General features: G+C 33.7%; 1 long non-coding RNA gene across 2 annotated transcripts; it reads left to right on the forward strand.

The window, feature by feature from the left end:
* The first annotated feature begins 249 nt into the window (after positions 1–249).
* Positions 250–5636, forward strand: LOC118483686. 2 transcript variants are annotated; one of them, XR_004871043.1, is made up of 3 exons: positions 250–543; positions 3906–3992; positions 5432–5636. It is a non-coding gene; the product is annotated as an uncharacterized LOC118483686 (long non-coding RNA). The 2 variants fall into 2 exon arrangements; XR_004871044.1 differs by lacking the exon at positions 5432–5636 and adding an exon at positions 5240–5418.
* The last annotated feature ends 22062 nt before the right edge of the window (positions 5637–27698 follow it).

Here is a 27698-nt window from a genome sequence, read left to right on the forward strand (position 1 = left end):
AGTTAAGATTATTTAAATCCAATTTGCCAAATAGGTTTTAATTTTAATTGATAATTCTAGGAGCCATAATTTTAGTTGATATCAGATATAGTTAACTAAAATAGTTTTAATTGATCATTCTAAAAGCCATAATTTTAGTTGTTAAACCTTAAAAAGCCTGCGGTTTTTTAGTCCGATACGGATTATGGTTTCTAGAAATATTAGGATACATGAGATTAATATAAACAGAGGTATTGGTGTATCATTCTCTCTGCACCAGTTTCAGGGTATAGAAAACCTAAACCCTCTCTCATTTTCCTTATATCGTTGTCCCTCTCCTACGTCGAACCGTCATTGTCGGGTCGTCCATTGTCGAGCAGCCACCACCATCGTCATCACCCGAGTCAAAGGGTTGATCGAAATTTTGGGAAGTTGATCAAAACTGAATCATACTCGGGTTGGGTTCACTCAGTGGTGTTTTGCCAGTCAAGGCTAGCACCCAATTGTTGCTTCGCTGTAAATCACATGTGATTGGTCCATTCACCTTGATCAACCACGTTTAAGGTAAATTTTTGAAACATCATATTGTTTGATTTAGTTTTCTTTGTTTGGAATCAAACTTTTAGGCCATTCGTAGTCATAAAGCCCTTTGTGAGGCGTTATGCGACACGTGTCGTGCCACGTCACTAGAGCCCGTAGTCATAAAGCCCCTACCTATCAATACCTAATTATTAATTTTCGTTTTTATTAATTAATTATAAAAACCTGGCTTTATTTTGATTGGTCCAAACTTTGAAAACAACCCCATCACCGGCGTTATATATATGGCTTCACCCAACTTTTTTTGTTTCATAAAGCCCCTCGTAGTGGTGTTTGGGGCTTTAGGGGCTTTATAAGGGCATATAACGCCCCACTACACATGCTCTTAGGGGTGGTCTTGATCTAATCGAGATTGGTTCATGTATATTCTTTTGTTGCTTAAAAAATTTAAAACCTATGCACGAAACCCAACACGTATGACTTACATTAGCTTTGTCAAGGCATTCATGCATCAATTTTCCTCCCCAACCTTATAATTTAACTAAATTATTTGCTCACTTTTTAAAAACGTTCTACTTTCTATTCACCATATTTATCTCTTCTCATTTAAATAATACTTCTTTATTCTTCTTTTTATTTATTTATTTCATTTTCTTCTACTCATATACATCCATAAAAATATTAAAAGGAATATATGAGACGGATAGAAGGAAACAAACTTTGTGGATGGTTTGTTTTGAGATATATACTAGGTTAGAAACCCGTGTATTACACGGGTTGAATAAATGTAATTTTATATACTAAATAAAAAACAATATATTTTTAAAACCTTATTTATTACACGTGTTGATTATATATAATTTTATATATTAAATAATAAAAAGTTATATCTTTAAGAACCTCGTTTATTATGCGGGTTGAATAAATGTAATTTTATATACCAAACAATAAAAAAGTTATATTTAAAAAAAAACTCTGTGTATTCACGGGTGAAAGAAATGTAATTTTATATACTAAATAATAAAAAAGTTATATTTAAAAAAAACTCCGTGTATTGTACGGGTTGAATAATCTAATTTTATATAACAAATAATAAAAAAAATGTTATATCTTTAAAAACCATGTGTATTACACGGGTTTATCTATTGTTAAAAAAATCTTTCTAAATCAAAATGGATTTTTTTTTATTTTTTTTAAATTAGGTTAATACTATTTTAAATTTTTGGTTTGATTAATAAGTTGTTTAATATAATTTCTCATAGTTAACAATAATAACATTAACAATAAATAATATGCATGTTTATCTATTGTTAAGTGAAACAATGCTTTTTAGTTTAGATAGATCAGAAGATCCGAGTTCGATCCCATATGTAAGGGCTGTTGAATTTCGGGGGGAAATCGGAGATCATGGGCTGAAGAGGGGGGCAACACCCAACCCTTCCCTATGCTGCCTCCTCACTTCTCTTTCGTTGGTGACTGTTGGTGGCTGTTGTTGTGGTGGTGGTGGTGACTGTGGTGATGTTTGGTGATGAGTTAAGAGTTGTAGGGGTTAGGTTTAGGTGGCGGAGGTGGGTGTAGGTGGAGCTAGAGGTTGAGGTGGAGGTGGGTGGCTATGGTGATGGTGGCCGGTTGTTTTAGAGAAGACAAACGAGTTTGTTGGCCCCACACTTTTAATATAATAATATGAGTGTGTGTAATATTTGTTTTTTTAAATAGAGGGGTAAATAAATAATTTCATATGGAGTTAACGGTGGAAACTAAAGAGTTAAGTTTATGCCAATAATTTAGAGTTGATAAAATTTATATTAATTTAATTAATATTTAATAATTTAAATTAAATAATAATTATCTACAATTAAGGATGGTCTAAAATAATAAGAAACGCTCTTCCATTGGTTTCTTTTATTATATAGTAAGAATATAGAGAGATTCACTCCATCATTTACACATTAATCTAAATACTTATTTTTTAAATAAAACCTATGTTTCTAAAAAACGAACATTTTATCAATATATATTTTACCTTTGTAAAACTTTATCTATTTTCTTCCGTTTAAACCAAAAAAAAAAAAGAAGATATCTTTAAACCTTTTTTCAAATAACAAACGTTTTAAATCTATTTTTTCAAAAAATCTTTAATGTTTATTTTAATAATTATCTACAAATAAGGATGGTCTAGAATAATTATTGGTTTCTTTTATTATATAGTAAAGATATGGAAGATGCGGATAAGAATGTGATGTAGAGGTGTTTATTATGTTTTTCTTTTTTTTTCATTTGTACTCTTAATCTTATTTTAATCTTATTAAATTCTTTTTTTACCTATTGGTAACATATTTTATTGGTCATATTTTAATGAAAGAACCCATGTTCAAGAACTTGGGGTTTTGATGGTTTGTGATTTAACATGAATAAGTTGGAAGAACTAGAGATTTTGTTATGTTAATGTCTATATGTGAATGATACTTGTTGATTAATAAGAAGTATTTGATGAATGATATATGAACTTGGAGGATCATGCATAAATTAGTTGTACATAGTGCATTAAAAGGTGTATGCATACTAAGTGTATGACGAAATGTCTAAGTGAAGTTAGGATGAGGAAATTATATGTAATGGCTTGATACATACGAATGAGATATGAAAATGATGAGATTAGTGGTAAAATAACTTGAAAAGTGTGAGTTAAATGGAATTCGTATGAGAATTCAGATAAAGGTATGCATTGATAAAAAAATATGCATTAGAGGCTTGTACCTTGTGCTTGAATGGTGTGATACTTATATGTATTTAATGATTTGCTTTATTATGATTAAGAGGCGAATATGTGCTAAATGTGAATCATACGAGCTTATTAGTAAAGGATAATGTTGGAATTATGTTATATAGTTACCTTGAATGATATTTGCTAATTGTAGAATCATGAAGCATTAGCATGTGAAAGTACGTGTATATGAATGTATATGTGTATTATTTAGAGGATCATGTACGTGTATATGAATGTATATGTGTATTATACGAGTATGAAATGTGTAGGACATTAATATTATGGTCTACCATATTTAGATGAATACATGTTCAAAAGTCAAAAGTGTGTAAGTAAGACAGTTGACTTTCTGAAGTCAACAATATAGGGATATCATGGAATGGCCATTAGACACAATTGTTAAAGTAGAGAGTTAATGTGTTATGTACTAGATGACTTATGCGTTATGCTTGATGATAGTTTAGTTGTATGGATTCAAAATGAGATAATTATTAATATATGTCTTGTTTATACGAAATTTGACTAAAGAAAGTCAAATAATGTATGAATAGAAGAAAAGTGAATATTTATATGTATGCTCACATAAGCTAATAATGTTACGAATGTAATGATATGTAAGGATGGAAATCTTGGCAATTTACTCAAGCATGGATGGCAAACGGATCAAGAGGAAGCAATGAGGCAAGCATGAACATGGACACTAAAGGTAAGTGATTTCGCAATCACTTCGAATTTATTTACATTAAGATGTATATGTATTTGAATATTCGAAATCAAGTGGAACGTATAAATAAATGAGAAATGTTAAGGTAAGTTTTGTTGAAATGGTTAGCATAATGTTAAACCGGTAAGACCTCATTATAGGGGTAAACCGGTCATAAATTTTAGTTGAGAAGTTTTAAAACGGAAATGAGAACTTGGTAATGTTAATGAAAGGTATGGAAATAATTAATATTAGTTAAGGTGTTAGCTAAAGGCGTGTTGGGATATCTCGGAACTGGCTTAATCGAAAGATTCGCTAAACGGGTCAAAAGTAGAATTAAGGAAGTTCAGCCTAGTGTTACTGGGCACTACCGTAGCTTACGGTAGCCACCGTAAGCTACGGTAGGCGCTGAAGGTTTATTCTCTACCGTAAGATAGTATAGTCTCACCGTAGCCTGTTTCAAGCCACCGTAAGCTACGGTGGCTACCGTAGCTTACGGTGGAGACCAGATGCAAATTGTTGATTTTTGGATATTGTTACATTACGAAACCTTCATATCCCCTAGGCTAATGTAAAGGCCCCAATGAACTCCCAGAAAATAGTATATCATACTCAAGGATCGTAAAAGCTTAATTATGATGTACGAATGCAAATAACGATTATGTGGGCTCACAAGGGATATGAAATTCATAGGTAGAATGAATGATATAAACATGAATGTAGGTTTATATGTAGGTGTATAAATATATGTATGTAGGTACGTACGTATGAAGTGACATTGAATGTACATGAAAAGAATAGGGATTGTATATAGGTAGACATAGCTTCAATATGTTCGAAGATTAGCGTTACTATTCATGTGACTTAAGAATGAAATGAGGGTACAAGTGCGTTGATGTTGATCTTATGAAGAATTGATGTTGGAATGCAAGGATTAACTTATTTACTTTTTGTAATTAGTGATGAATTGTGATGTATGTGATTTAAGTACGGCAATTGAATGTGAACAAATGAACGTGACTTGCATGTATGTATTAATTATATATAGTCTTAATGAGTACCTGTTATGCGTATTAGTATGTGGGACGTTTGTATGCGATGGGTATGTATGTGTATGGATACATGCAAGTGTAAGCACGGGTTGTAACTTTTTGAATAAAAATCAATGGTATGTGCTTAAGCGAAGAAGTAGGCTTTTAATATGTTGAGATGTTGCCTTGCTAACCTTATTGCTAATGAGAATGAAACAGGAATGCAGGTATGCAAGCGTTGGGCCTTCAATGGTGCGAGGTCTGGTGTAATGAACAAGTTTGAATGGATATAATTATGGTGTAGAAAAGATAGATAGATTGCCATGTAGTTATTGATTATTTACATATTTAAATAATTACATATGATGTCACCTTTTACTAACATGTTGGTTATGTATATGGTGACCGCAGGTGAGTCAGATCATCATCATCATCATCATCATCGTCATCATAGGAGATAAGTGGTCAAAGATCGAGTTGAAGGTCATGGATTGTACGGAGAAGTGGTCACGTAGTTGTATTCATATGTTAACATAGTCATCTTAACCCAGAATGAATGATGTATTTAGTTAAAGAAAGTTGATTTAAATGTTTTAAAGTACGCTAGAACAACATAAGAAAGAAAATTTTTATGGTTCATATTTCCGTTGCGATGTTTTCGGTTCTAACGTGTTAGGGTGTTACAGCTGCAGATCGCTTGTGGCCGCGGGTCGTGGACAAGTGTGGTGGTCAAGTCGCGTGTCGCGGCCTTGACTACCCGGGCCATTCTTTGATTTTTCTCATAAATGGTCCCTGATGTTTGTTATTGGCACATAATAAGGTATTCAATGCATATAAAACATGTATATTTAAGTATCAATAAAGCATAAGGACATAGATTTAAGTCTCGTAATTGAATAATCAAGTATTTGCATATATTGAACGTTTAAAGTCGAGTATTTATGATAGTTGTTAGTAAGATAAGCATGTTTTTATGAGAATCACGAATGTGCATCAAGTACTTATTTGAATTAAACATATAAACAATCATGAATAAACAATGTATAATTCTTATAAAATGATCAATTTCATTATGATCAAAGCCTCGAGTTTACAACGATTTGAAACAAAATACGATTACAAGAGGAACAAGTTTCAAGAAATATAAATACACGACAAACTTTCTAAATACAGAAAGTTACAAAAAGCGAGGCATTACAGCCATGTTAAAACTCCATTGCTTTTTAGAACCTAGAATCTACAGTGCAAATTATTGATTTTTAGTTTCATTGCGTTTTACAAGCAAAGAACATGATCATGCTAAAATAGAAGCATGGTCATGTTGTAACAAAAGCATGACCATGTTAAAAGATAAACATGGCCATGTTAAAACTCCTTTTTAAAACCTGCAGTACAAAATATTGATTTTGTGTTTCATTGCGTTTTACAACCTGTGATGCAAAGAACATGATCATGCTAAAATAGAAGCATGGTCATGTTGGAACAAAAGCATGACCATGTTAAAACATAAACATGGCCATGTTAAAACTCCATTGTTTTCTTGAATATGTAGTGTAAAATCTTGATTTTGGGTTTCATTGCGTTTTAGAACTGGAGTGTAAAAGAACATCAAAGAAGATGATCATGTTAAAAGGGAAGCATTATCATGTTGGAACAAAGACATGATCATGTTAAAACATAAACATGACCATGTTAAACCCATTGCGTTTTAGAACCTGGATGTTGGAACAGAGGCATGGCCATGTTAAAACAAAGGCATGGCCATGTTAAATGTAACAACTGCCACTAAAATCAATAATTAGGACAATAATTAGTCAATAAGAAAACCCTAATTGAGATACCCAAGTAATTCTGCATAAGCCCTAAAATTTTCAGAACAATCGGAATCAGGATCAGGGCCCCTAAAACTCAAGGGGGGGGGGGCAAACCCTAGTTGATAATTATCTAAAATAAAACGTTGCTAGCTTCTGATTGGCTGAAATTTTGATTCAGCAAGCCTAGTCCCGAGCCTAGGCAGCCTATAATTAGACTGCTTAGCTTATGGACCGTAAGGGGATCAGGCATACGGTCCGTAAGCGAGTCCCAAAAATTAGTATAAATAGCCGACCTTGGGACTTGAACAGAGAATTAAAAACGACGTAAAGTTGCTGTCTGTACGTCGAGTTAGAGCTGCTACACTACAATTAAACACACACGATCACGAGGTGCTGCCGCAATCAGGGTAATAACTCGATCGCTATTACGATTCAACGTCCGATCGATTATAACTATCCAACGATTGTCCGAGTGCTACTCAAATTGAGCTTGTACTTTGTTATTCATTGTGATTTCAACTTGAATGTTTGAGTGCTGTTCGAATTCGGACTATGCTCTGTCATTCGTTGTGAATCCATTGGATTGTTAAGTATCGCACTTGATAATAGTTGCGAGGGTTTAATCTCATGAATTGACGTAACTGCTGAATTAGTTACTAATCCCGTTTGTGTGTGCATTGTTATTTAAATTAGGTTAAAAGGCTAATCAGTAAAGCTTATACTCTGCTCGTAAATCTGCAATGTGAGTCATTCTCTTTTTATCAACTGTTTTACAAATTCAAAGTTATAGTTACAGTGATTAAGTCTATGTAATCACCAAGTTACAGCCGGTATGTGGGGTTTTGTATACATTACTTATTTCCCGTCACACTTGGACAACGAGTTAGCCAAGGGGTGATCTGACCACAGTCACAGACACCATTTGGACAACGAGATAGCCAATGGGTAGTCGAGTGACAAATACTGTGGGTAGTTGGTTTGATATCAGAAACATTGTAATTCCCCTTAATACTGTAAATTATAACAAAAGGTGTCGTTTTCAGTAAAATGAGTGATTCCACTTAGTATTTCCCCGCTGACAAAACCTTTTTCAAACATGTTTCAGGTGATCTGGTATGAGCAAAGAAAAGTGCCGTGGAGCACTCCCAGCTTAGAAAAGTGGCTCAATGTAAATAAATAAATGAACATGTTTTGAAAATAAAGATTTCCCTGAGAAATCACATTATTGTAAATTTCGGGAATTTATCCCTAAGTTATGAAACGAGCAGTTTAAATTATTGAAAGATCCTGTTTAAAAAAGACTTCCGCTGTCACCTAAATTAAATACCACGGGATTCCTGTCCCGCGGCTCCTGAAACGGATCAAACCGGGTCGGGGGCCGTGACAGGAAAAGGTGGTATCAGAGCCACTGTTTTAAGCTTATTTATTAAGCTCACTGTTCTAATTAATTTAAGCCTATTGAAAAACAATTAGGAAAATTTTATTTGTCATTCTGTGAATATATGCTTATTAACTGATTAATTGTTAAAATTACAGTATGGGTAAACAGAAGATTTCTGCTATCTACCGCAAATTAGATAGTACACCTAAAGAACAGGGAACCTCTTTCTCCAAATCTCCCACCAATTTAGAAGAAGGAATCTTTGTCCGTAAGGCAAATTATGAAAACCCTCTTACCCCGGAGAAAAGGAATTCAATTCTTAGAAAAGGTCAAGAGAAAAAGAAACCCCAACCCAAGAAAGTGAGGTTTAACCCAGAAATTCAGGAAATTAGCAATAATCCATCAGGGGAAAATAACTTAGATGAAAAATGGGCAAATCTGTATCTGCTCGCTACTATAGCAGAAAATGCAAATCTTTAAACTCTAAATCTAGAAATAAGTACTTCCCAGTAAATAAATAAATAAATCTGAGTGTGTTCTATTTGCTGTTACGTTGTACAAATTGGTGTGCAATAAAAATGTTTATTTGTTAAGCTTTGTTCCAAAGTTTTAACTTAACATTTTGTGCATTTTGCATATATGCTACACAGCATGAGTGAGCTATCCGAGGCATTTCAGAACCTCAACCTCTATCCTGTGCCAATTGAAGTCTCCCACAACTTCACTGGTTACATTGCTGACATAGAGGAACCTCTGGAATTCCAAGCTCCACCGCTGGAAAAAGCAAAACCTAAAAAGAGGAGAAGATATGTAGGATGGCGAAAGGTGCGCAGAAGGAAACCTAGGAGACTCCCTAAAATAGAAAATCCTGTGAGTGTAAGCAAGGGAAAAGAAATAGAAACCGGAGAAAGTTCCAAACCAGCAGAAATAGGGATAGACCTAAAGCAAAAGGGAATAGAGATCGGAGAAAGCTCTAAACAGCCTGAAGAAATCACATTCCAGGACGAAATAGACCGCCTACTGGATAATTGTGATATACTAGAGCCTATCAACGATAATCTCTTCTCTTATCCTGCTACAACCCAACTCCCAATAAACCTAGGACCAGCTATTCCAGACCCACTAGTTCACACCCGACCATTAGGCCAAATGGAGGAATGATGAACCAATGACTGGCAATTCCAAAATATAGTCAATAGTCCCTATAGTTTTCTCCCACAGTTTGATCCAGAACCTATCCCTAATCCGCCAATGAGCTATGAAAATTTAGCTGAACTACGTCAGTTTGGTGAAGAACTGATAGGCACCGGGAATAGGATTCGGGAAATGGGGGAACAAATCTCCTAGAAGTACGACGAGAGGTAGCGTCGTTACTGAAACTGCCAGTGAACCAAAAGATAGGATGGGTTTGGAGAAGTTTGTTTGTATTATAACTAATATAGTAAAACTGACTTTGTAAAATGGGCAATAAAACAATGTAAGATAACCAGTGTGTATTGAAGCAGGTATAATATATAAAACAAAACAGAAGTCGAGGCATCGACAATTTTGGCTATGCTTGCATGTTATACTGATCTATGTGTTTATCTGTAATTTTGGTATCAATAATTAGACACTAATAAATCCTATTAATGCTAATTAGCAGATGGAAAACGCTAATAGTGAACCAGTTAATGAAGTAAATCAGTCTGAGCAAAATCAGGAAGATCAATATATAACTAGACAAGATATTGAGCACTTTATTGCTCAAGGAATAGCCAATGCTATTCCAGAAATTGTGGCTGCTGTTCAGAAACCAGCCGAACCACAATTAATTCCTAGTAAACGTACTCCGGAAGATAACGGCAGTAACAGCATAAATGGAGGCGGCAATCATGACGATCATGATCCGCAACAGGCCCCACTCCCTAAGAGAATGAAAGCTGCAACGCCTGGTTGCACTTACAAAGAATTTCTTGCCTGTAAACCCGCAGAATTTGCAGGTAACGAAGGGGCAACTGCAACACTGCGTTGGTTAGAGAAGACCGAAGCAGTAATTGCAATAAGTAAATGTGCTGAAGAAGATCAAGTGATGTATGCGTCAAACTTGTTTAAAGAAGGGGCGCTAGAATGGTGGAACACAGTGCTACAAGCAAAAGGAAGAAGGGTGGCCTATGCGCTGAATTGGGTAGAATTTAAGAGTCTTGTAGAAAGAAAATTCTGTCCCGAATACGAAAAGGAACAAATGGCAAACAAGTTCCTGAGCCATCATATGATAGGTGTAGACTGTCGAGGATATACTTCGACATTCTTCGAATATGCGAGAGTGGTACCTTCCCTGGCTTCGCCAGAACCGGTACTCATTTCCCGTTATATTTGGGGATTAATCGGAGAAATCCGTAACATGGTTAAAGCTGTGAGACCACGCACGATTGACGATGCTGTGGAATTAGCTAATACCTTAACCGATGAACTAGTCCGCACCAGAGAAGAAGATCGCAAGAAGGAATTGGCTCAGAAGATTACCCAAGGATTTCATATGGGTAATAATAATCGCTTCAAAAGAAGAGGAACAGGACAATCCTCGTCACCTCCTTTCTGCAGAAATTGCAAAAAGAAACACTATGGACAGTGCAATATATTTTGCAACTTCTACAAGGCGAAAGGACATCGGGAAGAAGACTGCAGAAGGAAAACAAGAATCTGTTATAACTGCGGAGAAACAGGGCATATCAAACCTGAATGTCCTAAGTTAGCCCAACCAACAGACAATAAAGCTAAAACGGCCGATGGAATAACCAAGAAGAATGCTCGCGCATTCCAGTTGACCACTCAAGAAGCCGAACTTATTCCAGACGTGATAGCGGGTACGTTCTTAGTGCATAACGTCTATGCAAAAGTATTATTTGACTCTGGTGCAAACCAAAGTTTCATTAATACTGCATTCTGCCAAGCTCTTAACTTACCCCTAACTCACCTTAGGCAGATTTATACAGTCGAAACGGCAGATGGAAATTCTGTCAACATAGACAAGGTTTTGCAAGAAGGAAAGATAGAATTGTTTGGTCATAAGTTTTCTGCAAACCTATTACCTATGAAATTAACCGGATTCGATGTGGTGTTAGGAATGGATTGGTTAATTGCCAACCATGCTCGAATCCTGTGTGATAAGAATTCCGTAGAAATCCGTACCCCCACAGGAGAAGTAATTCTAATTACAGGAGATAGACCTCGAAAGCCACTGAAATTCATTTCAATAATGAAATTGGCTAGTTATTCAAGGAAACAAGAAACGGTGTATATGATTTCTGTAATCATTAACACTAAAAGTAAGGAACTCCAGGACATCCCTATAGTTTCAGAATACCCAGACGTTTTTCCTGAAGAATTACCTGGTTTACCACCTGATAGGGAAGTAGAGTTTAGAATTCATTTAATTCCAGGTACTACACCAATAGCTAAGACACCTTATCGATTAGCACCTACCGAAATGCTAGAATTGAAAAAGCAATTAGATGAATTACTAAGCAAAGGATTCATACAACCTAGTTCATCCCCTTGGGGTGCACCAGTGTTGTTTGTGAAAAAGAAAGATGGATCAATGAAAATGTGTATCAATTATAGGGAATTGAATAAAGTTACAATTAAGAACCGATACCCATTACCTAGGATTGATGATCTTTTTGATCAATTGCAAGGAGCTAGGTATTTCTCTAAGATAGACTTAAGATCAGGATATCACCAGTTGAAAGTACAAGAGGAAGACATACCTAAAACTGCTTTCAGAACTAGGTATGGACATTATGAGTTTACAGTCATGCCCTTTGGATTAACAAATGCTCCAGCTGCATTTATGGACATGATGAATAGGATCTGTAAACCATACTTGGATAAATTTGTAATCGTGTTCATTGACGATATACTTATTTATTCCAAAAGTCAGGAGGAACATTGTGAGCACTTGCATGCACTCTTAACATTGTTAAGAAAGGAAAAGCTTTATGCCAAATTCCCGAAGTGCGAATTCTGGCTACAAGAAGTGCAATTTTTAGGTCATATGGTGAATCACGAAGGAATTCACGTAGATCCTGCTAAAATAGAAGCAATCACAAATTGGAAAGCTCCACGAACGGCTATGGAAGTTAGAAGTTTTCTAGTACTAGCTAGATATTATAGACGATTTATTAAAGACTTCTCTAAGATAGCTGTACCTTTGACTAAGCTAACCTGTAAGGCAGTTAAGTTTGAATGGGGATCTAGACAAGAGGAAGCTTTTAGGATTCTAAAGCACAAATTGACAAATGCTCCAATTTTAGCTTTACCCGAAGGAACCGAGGATTTTGAAGTATACTGTGATGCTTCAAAATTAGGATATGGATGTGTGTTGATGCAACGCAAAAAGGTAATTGCGTATGCCTCTAGGCAATTGAAAAAGCACGAAGAAAATTATACAACTCATGACCTAGAGTTAGGAGCCATAATTTTTGCCCTTAAAATTTGGAGACATTATCTGTATGGAAGTAAGTTTACTATCTATACGGACCATAAAAGTTTAAGGTATATATTTGGGCAAAAAGAGTTAAATATGAGGCAAAGAAGGTGGATGGAAATCTTAAGTATTCAATATCACGAAGGAAAGGCAAACGTAGTCGCAGACGCCTTAAGTCGTAAGTATCATGAAAAGCAAAAGCGAGTCCGTGCTCTTAGATTAAATCTACAATTAGATTTAATGGAACAATTGAAGAAAATTCAGGAAACGGCAATCAAGGACGATGCCGAAGGAATGAAGGGTTACCTAAAGGAACTAGAACAAGGAAAGGATGGAATTTGGAGATTCCATAAGAAAAGAATTTGGGTACCTAAACAAGGAGAACTAAGAAATAAGATTTTAGAAGAATCTCATAAATCAAGGTATACTGTACATCCAGGAAATAATAAGATGTACCAAGATTTAAGAAATAATTTTTGGTGGATAGGAATGAAAAAGGATATAGCCGAATACGTATCTAAGTGTCTAACCTGTTCACAAGTTAAAGCCGAACATCAGAAACCTTCAGGACTACTACAACAGTTAGAAATGCCTATATGGAAATGGGAACTCATAACAATGGATTTTGTTACCAAGTTACCCAAAACCAGAAAAGGTAATGATGCTATTTGGGTAATTGTGGATCGATTAACCAAATCAGCTCATTTCCTACCAATGAAGGAAACCTTTAGCATGGAAAGGTTAGCCAAGTTGTATGTAGATGAAGTAGTATCCTTACATGGAGTCCCACTCTCCATTGTGTCTGATAGAGATAGTCGTTTCACTTCCCGTTTCTGGACAAGTTTCCAAGAAGCAATGGGAACTCGACTCAATTTAAGTACTGCATATCATCCTCAAACAGACGGACAAAGTGAAAGGACGATACAAACCCTGGAAGACATGCTCCGAGCATGTGTAATTGACTTTGGTGGTAATTGGGATAGCCATTTGCCGTTAATTGAATTCTCCTATAACAATAGTTATCATTCGAGCATCGAAGCTGCTCCATTCGAAGCACTGTATGGACGCAAGTGCAGAACTCCCGTTTGTTGGGCAGAGATAGGAGAAAGTCAGTTATCAGGTCCAGAGATTGTACAAGAGACCACAGACAAAATAACTCAAATCAAGGAAAGACTGAAGACTGCTAGAGATCGCCAGAAGAGTTATGCGGACAATCGCCGTAAGCCATTAGAATTCCAAGTCGGAGACAAAGTACTATTAAAAGTATCTCCTTGGAAAGGAGTAGTACGATTTGGTAAAAAAGGAAAACTGAGTCCAAGATATGTTGGACCATTCCCAGTGATCCAACAAATCGGACCAGTAGCTTATCGGTTACAACTACCAGAAGAGTTAGCTGGAGTACATGATGTGTTTCATGTATCCAATCTCAAGAAATGTCTATCAGACGAATCCCTGGTAGTACCTCTTCAAGATATAGAGGTAAATGAAAAGCTAAAATTCGTAGAGAAACCTCTACAAATAGAAGACCAGAAGATCAAATTCCTCAAACACAAACGACTAGTACTAGTGAAAATCAAATGGGAATCCAAGAGAGGACCAGAATATACTTGGGAACTAGAATCAGAAATGAAGCGAAAGTACCCTCATCTATTTCAGTAAATCTCGAGGACGAGATTTTTCTCAAGGTGGGAAGGATGTAACAACTGCCACTAAAATCAATAATTAGGACAATAATTAGTCAATAAGAAAACCCTAATTGAGATACCCAAGTAATTCTGCATAAGCCCTAAAATATTCAGAACAATCGGAATCAGGATCAGGGCCCCTAAAACTCAAGGGGGGCAAACCCTAGTTGATAATTATCTAAAATAAAACGTTGCTAGCTTCTGATTGGCTGAAATTTTGATTCAGCAAGCCTAGTCCCGAGCCTAGGCAGCCTATAATTAGACTGCTTAGCTTACGAATCGTAAGGGGATCAGGCATACGGTCCGTAAGCGAGTCCCAAAAATTAGTATAAATAGCCGACCTTGGGACTTGAACAGAGAATTAAAAACGACGTAAAGTTGCTGTCTGTACGTCGAGTTAGAGCTGCTACACTACACTTAAACACACACGATCACGAGGTGCTGCCGCAATCAGGGTAATAACTCGATCGCTATTACGATTCAACGTCCGATCGATTATAACTATCCAACGATTGTCCGAGTGCTGCTCAAATTGAGCTTGTACTTTGTTATTCATTGTGATTTCAACTTGAATGTTTGAGTGCTGTTCGAATTCGGACTATGCTCTGTCATTCGTTGTGAATCCATTGGATTGTTAAGTATCGCACTTGATAATAGTTGCGAGGGTTTAATCTCGTGAATTGACGTAACTGCTAAATTAGTTACTAATCCCGTTTGTGTGTGCATTGTTATTTAAATTAGGTTAAAAGGCTAATCAGTAAAGCTTATACCCTGCTCGTAAATCTGCAATGTGAGTCATTCTCTTTTTATCAACTGTTTTACAAATTCAAAGTTATAGTTACAGTGATTAAGTCTATGTAATCACCAAGTTACAGCCGGTATGTGGGGTTTTGTATACATTACTTATTTCCCGTCACACTTGGACAACGAGTTAGCCAAGGGGTGATCTGACCACAGTCACAGACACCATTTGGACAACGAGATAGCCAATGGGTAGTCGAGTGACAAATACTGTGGGTAGTTGGTTTGATATCAGAAACATTGTAATTCCCCTTAATACTGTAAATTATAACAAAAGGTGTCGTTTTCAGTAAAATGAATGATTCACTCAGTATTTCCCCGCTGACAAAACCTTTTTCAAACATGTTTCAGGTGATCTGGTATGAGCAAAGAAAAGTGCTGTGGAGCACTCCCAGCTTAGAAAAGTGGCTCAATGTAAATAAATAAATGAACATGCTTTGAAAATAAAGATTTCCCTGAGAAATCACATTATTGTAAATTTCGGGAATTTATCCCTAAGTTATGAAACGAGCAGTTTAAATTATTGAAAGATCCTGTTTTAAAAAGACTTCCGCTGTCACCTAAATTAAATAGCACGGGATTCCTGTCCGCGGCTCCTGAAACGGATCAAACCGGGTCAGGGGCCGTGACATTAAAACAGAAACATGACCATGTTAAAACAAAGGCATGGCTATGTTAAAAGAGAAACATCACCATGTGAAACCCAATGCGTTTTAGACCCATTGCGTTTTTGAACCTGGATGTTGGAAGAGAGGCATGGCCATGTTAAAACAAAGGCATGGTCATGTTAAAACAGAAACATGACAATGTTAAAACAAAGGCATGGCCATGTTAAAAGAGAAACATCACCATGTGAAACCCATTGCATTTTAGACCTAGAGTGTACGTTTTCAGAATTTGAGTGCAAAGAACATGACCATGCTAAAACATAAACATGATCATGTTAGAATAGAGGCATAGCCATGTTAAAACATAAACGCCACCATATGAAACCCTATTGCTTTTAGAACATGGGTTATAATATGTTGGTCTATCCATTGCGTTTTACGCATCTGGGTTTTCAAAAAAATTCAAATGTATAGCAATAGTGTGCTTGTTTTAAAGATAAAAACGCTCGTTTTTATGGTGCAATTTTTATAAGAAAATAACTTCGTATGAAAAAGTAATTAAAGTTTTAAAAACGACGGAGAATTGGAGGAGAGAAAAACTATTGACTTGGATGGACTAGAATACCCTCAAACTAACTCACGCGCCTCTTTTTTTTTTCAATTTCACCCATTTAATCTTGACTAAATTACACAAATCAGCCTTTATGTTAACCTTTATGATTTGCATGTGAGGGTGTCATGGTCTTTCACTAGCCTTTTATAACATAAAGGTTATTTTTGAAATTTTGTCTTATTATTATTATTATTATTATTATTATTATTATTAACTCTTATTATTATTTATCATCATTATTATTATAAATAATAATAATGATAATAATAAAATTTTTTATTATTTAAAAAATGTGAACATAAAGGTTGGGTTTGGCCGATTTCATAGTGAAAGGTATGAAGTGCAGTTTAGCTATAATATAAAGGTTGATTTGTGCAATTTAGTCTTTAATCTTAGCCATTGATTATTTTTGAAATTTTGTCTTATTATTATTATTAATATAAAGGTTGATTTGTGCAATTTAGTCTTTAATCTTAGCCTTTTATAACATAATGTTTATTTTTGAAATTTTGTCTTATTATTATTAACTCTTATTATTATTATTATTATTATTATTATTATTATTATTATTATTATCTATTTTTATAAAATGTTGTCTTTAAGAAAGTGTTATTTAATTTTTTAGAGAAGACATTTATTTTTTATTTTTAAAGAATGCTTTTTAAGCAGTTTTTTTCCAGTATTTGGATGGTGAATAAAACAAAGCCAAAACACATTTGTGTTCAACGTTTTGTTTTGTTTTTTAATTTAACAAAAATAATTGTGTTCAACGTTTTGTGTTGTTTTTTAATTTAACAAAAATAATTGTGTTTAACGTTTTGTGTTGTTTTTTGATTTAACAAAAATAATTGTGTTTAACGTTTTGTTTTGTTTTACTTTTTAATTTAACAAAATTAACTATTTCAGATAAAATGGTTTATGTTCGTATCAACCCACAAATATCTTTATCAAGTGGATTCATTTGCCTAACACACTTTTTGGGTTTGTATCATGTTTGAGTTCGTGTTACATAGCATGATTGTTTTAATGATTTAAATAATTACCTAATTGAGATTTATAGTAAAATACTTAATCGTTTGATTATTTGAAGATTTTAGGAAATTATTTTATTCAAGCTAATTAATAAAATACGCGTTATTATTGTTTTTGATAACAACAAGTCTATAACTTAATAAACTAGAAAACAAAATGTATGTATAAACAGAATATATGGATATATGCCTATTTCTTTGATTTGCAGTTTTATTGTTTATGAGTAGGATTATTTTTTTATATAATAGAAATCATATTTAAGAAGTTAATGATTATGTTAAATTCACATAATTTCCAGACTAACAATTATGTTGAAAAAAAAATACGAACTGTGTTATATAAAAGGGGAAAGAGAATATGCTGGACAAGGATTTGATTATTTTGTAAAAACAAGAATTAAGGATTTTCTAAAAACAGTTTTTTTAAACGTTGCATTGTAAATTTGTAATAAATAAAAAATAACATTTTCGTATTATTTGTTGGACAAGGATTTGGTTATTTTGTAAAACAAGAAATTAAAGATTTTTTGAAAAAGTTTTTTAAACGTTGTAGTGTAAATTGTAATTAATAAATAATAACTTTTATTATTATTTAAAAAATGTATTATAGAAACCATTATAAGTATTCTTAAACATGGTTTCTGAAAATTATTTTTGTAATAATAATAATAAGAATAAAAATAATAAGAGTTAATAATAATAAGATAAAATTTCATAAATCAACCTTTATGTTATGAAAGGTTGGTGAAAAGACAATGATACCCTCACATGCAAAGCATGTGAGGTAACTTAATTAAGTTTTTGGACGACGTTAGTTGTAAATGTTATTGAATATAACGAAACATGAACATAAAGGTTAGGTTTGGCCGATTTCATAGTGAAAGGTATGAAGTGCAGTTTAGGTATAATATAAAGGTAGATTTGTGCAATTTAGTATTTAATCTTAGCCATTGATTATTTAATAGATGGTCAAGATTACTTCATGCCTTTCACTATGAAGTTGGCCAAACTCAACCTTTATGTTCATGTTTTGTTACAGTCTATTACCTTTAAAACTAACGTAATCCAAAAACTCAGTTAAATTACCTCACATTGCATGTGAGGGTATCATGGTCTTTTCACCAGCCTTTTATAACATAACGTTAATTTTTGAAATTTATCTTATTATTATTATTAACACTTATTATTATTATTATCATTATTATTCTTATTATTATCTATTTTTATTAAATGTTGTCTTTAAGAAAGTGTTATTTAATTTTTTAGAGAAGACATTTATTTTTTATTTTTAAAGAATGCTTTTTAAACAGTTTTTTTTCCAGTATTTGGATGGTGAATAAAACAAAGCCAAACATTTTGTTCAACATTTTGTTTTGTTTTTTAATTTTACAAAAGTAACCGTGTTCAACGTTTTATTTTGCTTTTTAATTTAACAAAAATAATTGTGTTTAACGTTTTGTTTTGTTTTTTAATTTTACAAAATTAACTATTTCGGATTAAATGGTTTATGTTCGTGTCAACCCGCAAATATGTTTGTCAAGTGGATTCATTTGCCTAACACGGTTTTTAGGTTTGTATCATGTTTGAGTTCGTGTTACATAGCATTATTATTTGAATGATTTAAATAATTACCTAATTGAGATTTATAGGAAAAATACTTAATCGTTTGATTATTAGAAGATTTTAGGAAATTATTTTATTTAAGCTAATTAATAAAATAATCGTAATTATTGTTTTTGATAACAACAAGTCTATAACATAATAAAACAGAAAACAAAATGTATGTATAAACATAATATATGGATATATGCCTATTTCTTTGATTTGCGGTTTTATTGTTTATGAGTAGGATGATTAATTTTATATAATAGAAATCATATTTAAGAAGTAAATGATTGTGTTAAATTCACATAATTTCCAAACTAACAATTATGTTGAAAAAAATACGAACTGGGTTTTATAAAAAGGGAAACAGAATATGTTGGACACGGATTTGATTATTTTGTAAAAACAAGAATTAAGGATTTTCTAAAAACGTTTTTTAAACGTTGCATTATAAATTTGTAATTAATAAAAAATAAAATTTTCGTATTATTTGTTGGACAAGGATTTGGTTATTTTGTAAAACTAGAAATTAAAGATTTTTTTGAAAACATTTTTTTAAACGTTGTAGTGTAATTAATAAATAATAACTTTAATTATTATTTAAAAAAATGTATTCTAGAAACCATTATTAGTATTCTTACACACGAAAGTTATTTTTATAATAATAATAATAATAATAATAATAATAATAATAATAATAATAATAATAATAATAATAATAATAATAATAATAATAATAATAATAATAATAATAAGAGTTAATAATAATAAGATAAAATTTCACAAATCAACCTTTATGTTATGAAAGGCTGAAGAAAAAACAATGATACCCTCACTTGCAAAGCATGTGAGGTAACTTAACTAGGTTTTTAGACGACGTTAGTTGTAAATGTTATTAAAAGTAACAAAACGTGAATATAAACGTTGGGTTTGCCCGATTTTATAGTGAAATGTATGAAGTGTAGTTTAGTTATAACATAAAGGTTGATTTGTGCAATTTAGTCTTTAATCTTAGCCATTGATTATTTAATAGATGGTCAAGATTACTTCATGCCTTTCACTATGAAATCGGCCTAACTCAACCTTTATGTTCATGTTTTGTTACATTCTATAACCTTTACAATTAAGGTCATCGAAAAACTCAGTTAAGTTACCTTACATGCTTTGCATGTGAGGGTATCATGGTCGTTTCACCGGTCATTTATAACATAAAGGTTATTTTTGAAATTTTGTCCTATTATTAACTCATTTTATTATTATCATTATTATTCTTATTGTTATCTATTTTTATAAAATGTTGTCTTTAAGAAAGTGTTATTTAATTTTTTAGAGAAGACAATTATTTTTTATTTTTAAAGAATGCTTTTTAAACAGTTTTTTTTTTCAGTATTTGGATGGTGAATAAAACAAAGCCAAAACACATTTGTGTTCCAACGTTTTGTTTTGTTTTTAATTTATCAAAAATAAATGTGTTCAACGTTTTGTTTTGCTTTTTAATTTAACAAAAATAATTGTGATTTAACGTTTTGTTTTGTTTTTTAATTTAACAAAATTAACTATTTCAGATTAAATGGTTTATGTTCGTGTCAGCCCGCAAATATGTTTGTCAAGTGGATTCATTTGCCTAACACGATTTTTGGGTTTGTATTATGTTTGAGTTCGTGTTACATAGCATGATTATTTGAATGATTTAAATAATTACCTAATTGAGATTTATAGTAAAAATACCTAATCGTTTGATTATTTGAAGAATTTAGGAAATTATTTTATATAAGCTAATTAATAAAATATGCGTAATTATTGTTTTTTATAACAACAAGTCTACAACTTAATAAACTAGAAAGCAAAATGTATGTATAAACAGAATATATGGATATATGTCTTTTTCTTTGATTTGTGGTTTTATTGTTTATGAGTAGGATTATTATTTTTATATAATAGAAATCATATTTAAGAAGTAAATGATTGTGTTAAATTCACATAATTTCCCGACTTACAATAAATACGAACTGGGTTTTATAAATGGGGAAAGAGAATATGTTGGACAACAATTTGATTAATTTGTAAAAACAAGAATTAATGATTTTCTCAAAACGTTTTCTAAACGCTGCATTGTAAATTTATAATTAATAAAAAATAACATTTTCGTATTATTTGTTGGACAAGGATTTGGTTATTTTGTAAAACAAGAAATAAAGATTTTATGAAAACGTTTTTTAAACGTTGTAGTGTAATTAATAAATAATAACATTTTTTATTATTTAATTTTTTTTCTAGAAACCATTATTAGTTTTCTTACACACAGTTTCTGAAAGTTATTTTTAAAATATTAATAATAATAATAATAATAATAATAATAATAAGAGTTAATAATAATAAGATAAAATTTCACAAATCAACCTTTATGTGATAAAAGGCTGGTGAAAAGACAATGATATCCTCACATGCAAAGCATGTGAGATAACTTAACTAAGTTTTTGGACGACGTTAATTGTAAATGTTATTGAATGTAACGAAACATGAACATAAAGGCTGGGTTTTGCCGATTTCATAGTGAAAGGTATGAAGTGCAGTTTAGGTATAACATAAAGGTTGATTTGTGCAATTTAGTCTTTAATATTAGCCATTGATTATTTAATAGATGGTCAAGATTACTTCATGCCTTTCACTGTGAAATCGGCCAAACTCAACCTTTGTCACACCCCAACCGATTGCGGAATCATCGGGGCGCGGCACTGAGCGAAACAGATTGTCCAAGAGAATCCATAACAACTATTAGTTATAATATATTAAAGATTCATGTCCCATACCACAAACATATAAAATAAAAACAGTTATTACAGACGAGTTCTCAAAGACAAATATCCATTCCGACAACTCAGATTTTATTTAGTATGTTTCAAGACTCTCTTAGCTTAATTCCATAGCAGCTAACAAGAAAAAGCATCCTAAACACCTGTCACATACGTTAAAATAAAAGTCAATACACATAGTGTAAAGGTGAGCATACAAGTTTTAATGGTATAATAGGTAGCGAAATCGTTTTACACATAACCAGCATGTAACATGTAACATGTAGCAAAGTGAAGCTAGTAGGTTATCGACAATGAAATATGCACAGACGTAACTGCGAGTTGTAGAATGCACAACACATATCACCACTGTGACACGTGAAGAAAAGCCCTTAACAACCCCTGTCCACGACAGGTGCCGAGTCCAAACTATAGTACTATCGTTGCTAAGGTGTCAGGCAACAATCACTGTGTAAACATAGCATACAAGCATTCATCGAGTAACACGTATATCATGCAATAACGGTCAGCGTATAAAAGTGATTGCGTTGTGTGTCGATTGTGATTTGAAATAGGTAACGTATGTAACACCCAAAAGTGCGTAAAGCAAAAAGTGATCAAGTATACTCACAGAATGTGTTTAGTAAATAAACACTCTCTTGGATTGAAAGAGCGCTGGAAAGTTAGCCTGATTACAGAATAATAGCGTAAGCGATGAACAGTGCGAAAAAATGGAGGCGAGTGACTGAATGATGAATGGTCATTTGATCGGATGACAATCCGGACGGATGGCCATTCGGTCGGATTGTCCTTCGTTTGGCATGGATGTGTTTGTGTATGATGGCTTTGAAGTTTTTGTTGTAGTATTTTAAAAACAGAGAAGTATCTCTACCTTTCAGGTCGTCCGTTCGAACGGTTGGATGGCCGTTCGCTCGGATGGCGTTCCATTCCAAGTGCGACATTTCATAGAGAACGAGTTCACAGTAGGATGGTCATTCGATCGGATGGTCGTCCGATCCGATGACCATTCGTTTGGGTAAACTTGTGTGTTGAAAATTGTAGAATGTTTAAGTATTTGGGATCATGAGTCATCTGATCGGATCGTCGTTCGATCGGATGGTAATATGATCGGACGGCAGTCCGATCAGTGACCTGATCGTTTGAAACTTGAGTTATTTTGCTAAGTTTGAAAAGTTTGCGGTTTGAGCGAGACGGTATGACAACGTTTTAAACAATAGGAACTCCATCAAGCCCAAGTTATCCGATCGGACGGGAATCACCCTAGTCTGACCAGTTAACTGTTCTTGACGGTTGTTCATGTTCAACCCGCTAAGTTGGTTATCTCGTCGATAGGAATCAGTTCTCAGACCGACTCTTCACTAGAGAAAGAGTGAAAGGCCAGAATGAGCTCCGATTCCATAGGTTTGAGTGTAAAAGAGTTGAAAGACAGTTATGAAAACATCTTTCAATTCTTTTAGTCTTGAAAATGCTTAGATTTAGGTGAAATCAGTGTTTAAACATGTTGAAATATATTAGATCTGAGTTGTTCTTGGTGGAATGAGGTCAAATCTTGAAGTTCATAAGAACCCCATGATGACATCATCCTAGAACACCTCAAACCAGCAGATTTCATGGTGAAAAATGAAGATTTGATGGTGAAAAAGATGAAGGAGTGTGTGTAGATCATAGATGTACAAGATTTGAGTGGAAAGCTTACAAGAATCGCGAGGAATCGTGTGACAACTGTCAAATTTGCACGATTCCGTACAATTATTAAATAATGATTTGTGCTTAATGACTGTGCTGAATTACAATTAATGACTTAAACTGCTTTCTTAATTCTGTATCATACATACATACATATGCATCACATTTCATACTGTCACTCCATTTATTGCATACCAACTTTAGTGACAAACATGATGCACAAAGCACAGTTGGCACAGTTAGCGGATAACTCAGAAATATACTGACAGTGTCAGTACATAGACAGACAATGTTTTGAGGCCCAGTATGAGCCAGGGACAAGGTACTACACTAGTATGGAGTGTAGGGAAGTAAGGACCATAAAACTGCGTCACTAGGTGATAGTTTAAGTGCCGGAAAGTGCCTAAAGCCCACTCAAAGTGCAAAATTCTGCATTTATCATTAAAATCCAGCATTTTAACATGTTGGTAACTTGCAAAAATATGGCAAAATGGTCTTGTATGCTTTCCTAAGTGTCGGGAATTAAAAGTGTCACAAAAGGTTACATAAAGGACACTATACGGAATAACTTAGCACTTTAACGGAACGGTATCTAACCGAAAAACCGGACATTACCAGAACACTAAAATATTGTTAAAAACATTGTTTCACTTTTTCTAAGCTAGTCATGGTTCCCGAGCACACTAACATATTACATAGAGCATGAAGCATACTAGACACAAGACTTTTGCACTTAACACCCCACTAATCACCTACCTTACCATTTAAATTTTCATTTAACCCCCCCCCCCCCATGACAACCTACGGCTCATATGGCCCCACACACCAAAGATTTCTCCAAATCTTCTAAATCCCCATACAATCTTTCATTGGGATTTGGTGAGATCTTGAGTGGATTGTGAGTGTACTTAAGGAGACATGATATCCATTGGATAATAATACTTAGAAATTATAAAGTAACCATAACTCAACATCAACTTCAATATCACAATTCCTTCCCTTCTCCCACTAAAGCTACGGCCGAACTACTCACCACCCACCACCATTTTTTTTTGTTTCAAGTTCAACAATCCAAGGTTACTACAAGGTGCTAGAAGGTCACTAACGAGGCTCGGTGCTCGCGGAACTTGAAGGACCACCTTCGTTTGCTATTATCCACCACATTTTCAACCTTGTTCTCCCCTAGCTTTAAGCTAGTTGTAAGATCCTAATACACTCTTGTTTACTTCATATTTTAGTGGTTAAAAGATGTTTAATGATTAACACTAGAACACTAAAAGACTTGAATCATGAAACATAAGCTTACATAAAGATGAAACTTGATGTAATATTGTTAGAATGATGTTGTTTTGAATATGTATGACGTTTGCTTGATGATTACTAGTAATATGATGATTGATCATCATATGGAAATTGTTAGAGTATGATTAAAAACATGGTTTAACAAGTTAGGAGATGATTATGTGTTTTCATGAAATAATCATCTTCTAGACTAAACATGAACTTGGAAGTAAAAAAATGATTTTCTTACAAAGCAATAAACCAAGTGAACTAGTAATCTTGTAGATCCGAGATTTACGAATGATTTTCTAAACAAACCAAGTTCAAGAGTCGATTTTTAAAAGGTCATGACTTTTACTTGCACTTACACCATTTATGGAAATGAAATAAGTGTAGAGATGCTAGTAAAACAAGAAGATGTTATAAATGAATATTTTTGTAAAATTTGTTCACAAGTTGTTAACACCGAGATTCTTTAAAAATGAGATTTTTAAAGGGATGAATTGTAGGATCCTTTTCGGCCCTGATTGAGTCGATCAGAAGAATTCCTATCCAAAACAAGAGGCGGAAACTAATGTTCTGGTGCGATTTCAGCAGTATTCACTTTAAATTGTTGTTGTATTGATCTTGAATACAGTTACAAGCCCTGACAACACTTCGGCAGCACTTCGTGGCTTACCCGAAGACAACACCTACAACTAACTATGTGATTTCACTCATTCGACCTATATATAGGGACACATATTTCGCTCATATGGACATGTACGTATGAGCGAAACCTCCACATGCCATATAAGCGAAGCTATCTATTTGACACAAGAGCGAAACCTATCTTATGACACATAAGCGAAACCCTGTCTATCATATGTTTCTTGGATTTCGTGCCATATTCTAACCTATATACAACTAGACTCGATACAAGACGTAGTGCACCAACAAACTCCCCCTCGGATGTTGACGGAGTCTTCAGTGTCGAGTCTTCGATTGTCAATCTACAGTCTTTATCAGTCTTCAATCTTCCTCTGAAGTATTTGTCATTGCAAGAATCCTCATTCTCTATCTTCATCATCAACAAACTCCCCTCTCTCGATTATTGACACGGTGTCTTCAGACTCCCCCTCTCAATCTACTGGGATCGTAGTCTGGAATTTACAGCTTCATTCTAAGATTGTGATCAGGCTCTCATCTGGTTCAGGATCGTCACCTGGCACAAATTTACCTGCGCAATCTCTATCCACACATAAGTTTCTTTAAAGATTAAACTTTTTAAAATTTTTAGAAACTTTTGCTAGAAACTACATTAATGATTTTACATTCAGGATCTTTTCCCTGGCTCTTATCAAGCAAACTTAACAACTTCACATACTCTATCCCAAACCTGTTCTTCATGTTTAGCACTTGGAACTTCGAAAATCAGCTTCTCAACACCAGTCGTCGAAAATCTTTTTGAATTTTTCAAAACTTTATGCTAAAACACACTAAAATCTTTTTTTTGGATTTTCTGAAAGATAATAACTGACACCACTTGCAAAATCACGAGAATGCAGAAATGAAATATCTACAGACAATATTTTTGTGAGTTCGTGCAAGAGGATCATATCAGTTTATGAGATATATCACCAACACCATTAAGCTAGATTTCATTTTAAGTTCTAAACAATTCACCTAGATTGTCAGTATGTTTGTCCACTTAAATTTTCACACAAAGTTCAACTGTTTCGAGATATGCAATTAGTGTTTTAATTACTTAATCTTATTCGTGTGTCCTACCACTTGAATATTCTCCCGTATCCAGATCCCAATATTCAGTCTTACAGGTGAGTATACCACAGCTGATATCTGTAAAGGGGTTATGTGCGAGGGCCGTGAGAGCTCAGGTCGATACTTGCGTATACGCAAAGAGATGACGGCTTCGACTTTTCGGTGTGTCCCCTTTAGAGGATCTTTTAATTACAACAGCAGCGACTATCAATTTTATTGTTTCATCAGCTTGCTGAGGGCGATGCTATGTTTCAAGCATTTGCGGAAAGTATTATCCGGGGACTAGGTCAGTATTTCCATACAGCAGAAGTCCCGGGATAATACCCCAGATATCACTGAGCATAAAGACCTAGTATCTCAGAATAAGGGACCTTTCAAACAAGATTTCAGGGGTTACCTATATATTCAAGAAGTTGTTAACCCACAGAATAAGTAAGTTTGTATTTAGGTTTATATCTCGTTACCGTTTACTGAATGTGCGAAAACCTACTGACACATCCGCAGTAAGATCGTTTATTACATTTTTACTTTACATTTCTTTAGCGTGTTGTGATAGTTCACTGATGTACTATCATTTCCTCTTTTATGCAACAAAAACTCATTTTTCATTTTAACATGTTTTTGGCTTTTTCAAATTTTCTAATGTTTTTGGATTTTCTGAAAATTTCTTACTCCCCCTAAAATTCAAAAACATTTTAAAGAAACTTGAAAACAAACTGTACAGAAATATGACAACTAATATCGAATTGCCTCAATCCTCCATCCGTTTGGCTTAAACAATCATAACTCCCCCTCACAACAAACTATTTTCCCATAATGATTTCAAAACACTTAAGTTTGTTTTAATCAAAATGGTTTTTCCGGAAAATAAGTTTTGTTGATTTTACCACTTGTAAAATTGGGGATCTAATCATCACATTGTTTGCCAATTTTATGAATAATAGTTAATTCAAGTTCAATTTAATGACCTTGATTTAACCACTTGCAGGATCAACCTGAACCACCTGTAAAAACACCAATCATACATACCACTAGTAAGATTTAACACTTAAGCATTTCAAACCTGTTTTTCAACCAATTACCATCTTTTGGTTGAATTCTCAAGGTGCCGATTCCTAATCCTCGCTTACA

Source organism: Helianthus annuus, chromosome 11 (assembly GCF_002127325.2).
Source record: "Helianthus annuus cultivar XRQ/B chromosome 11, HanXRQr2.0-SUNRISE, whole genome shotgun sequence".
Lineage (NCBI taxonomy): Eukaryota > Viridiplantae > Streptophyta > Magnoliopsida > Asterales > Asteraceae > Helianthus > Helianthus annuus.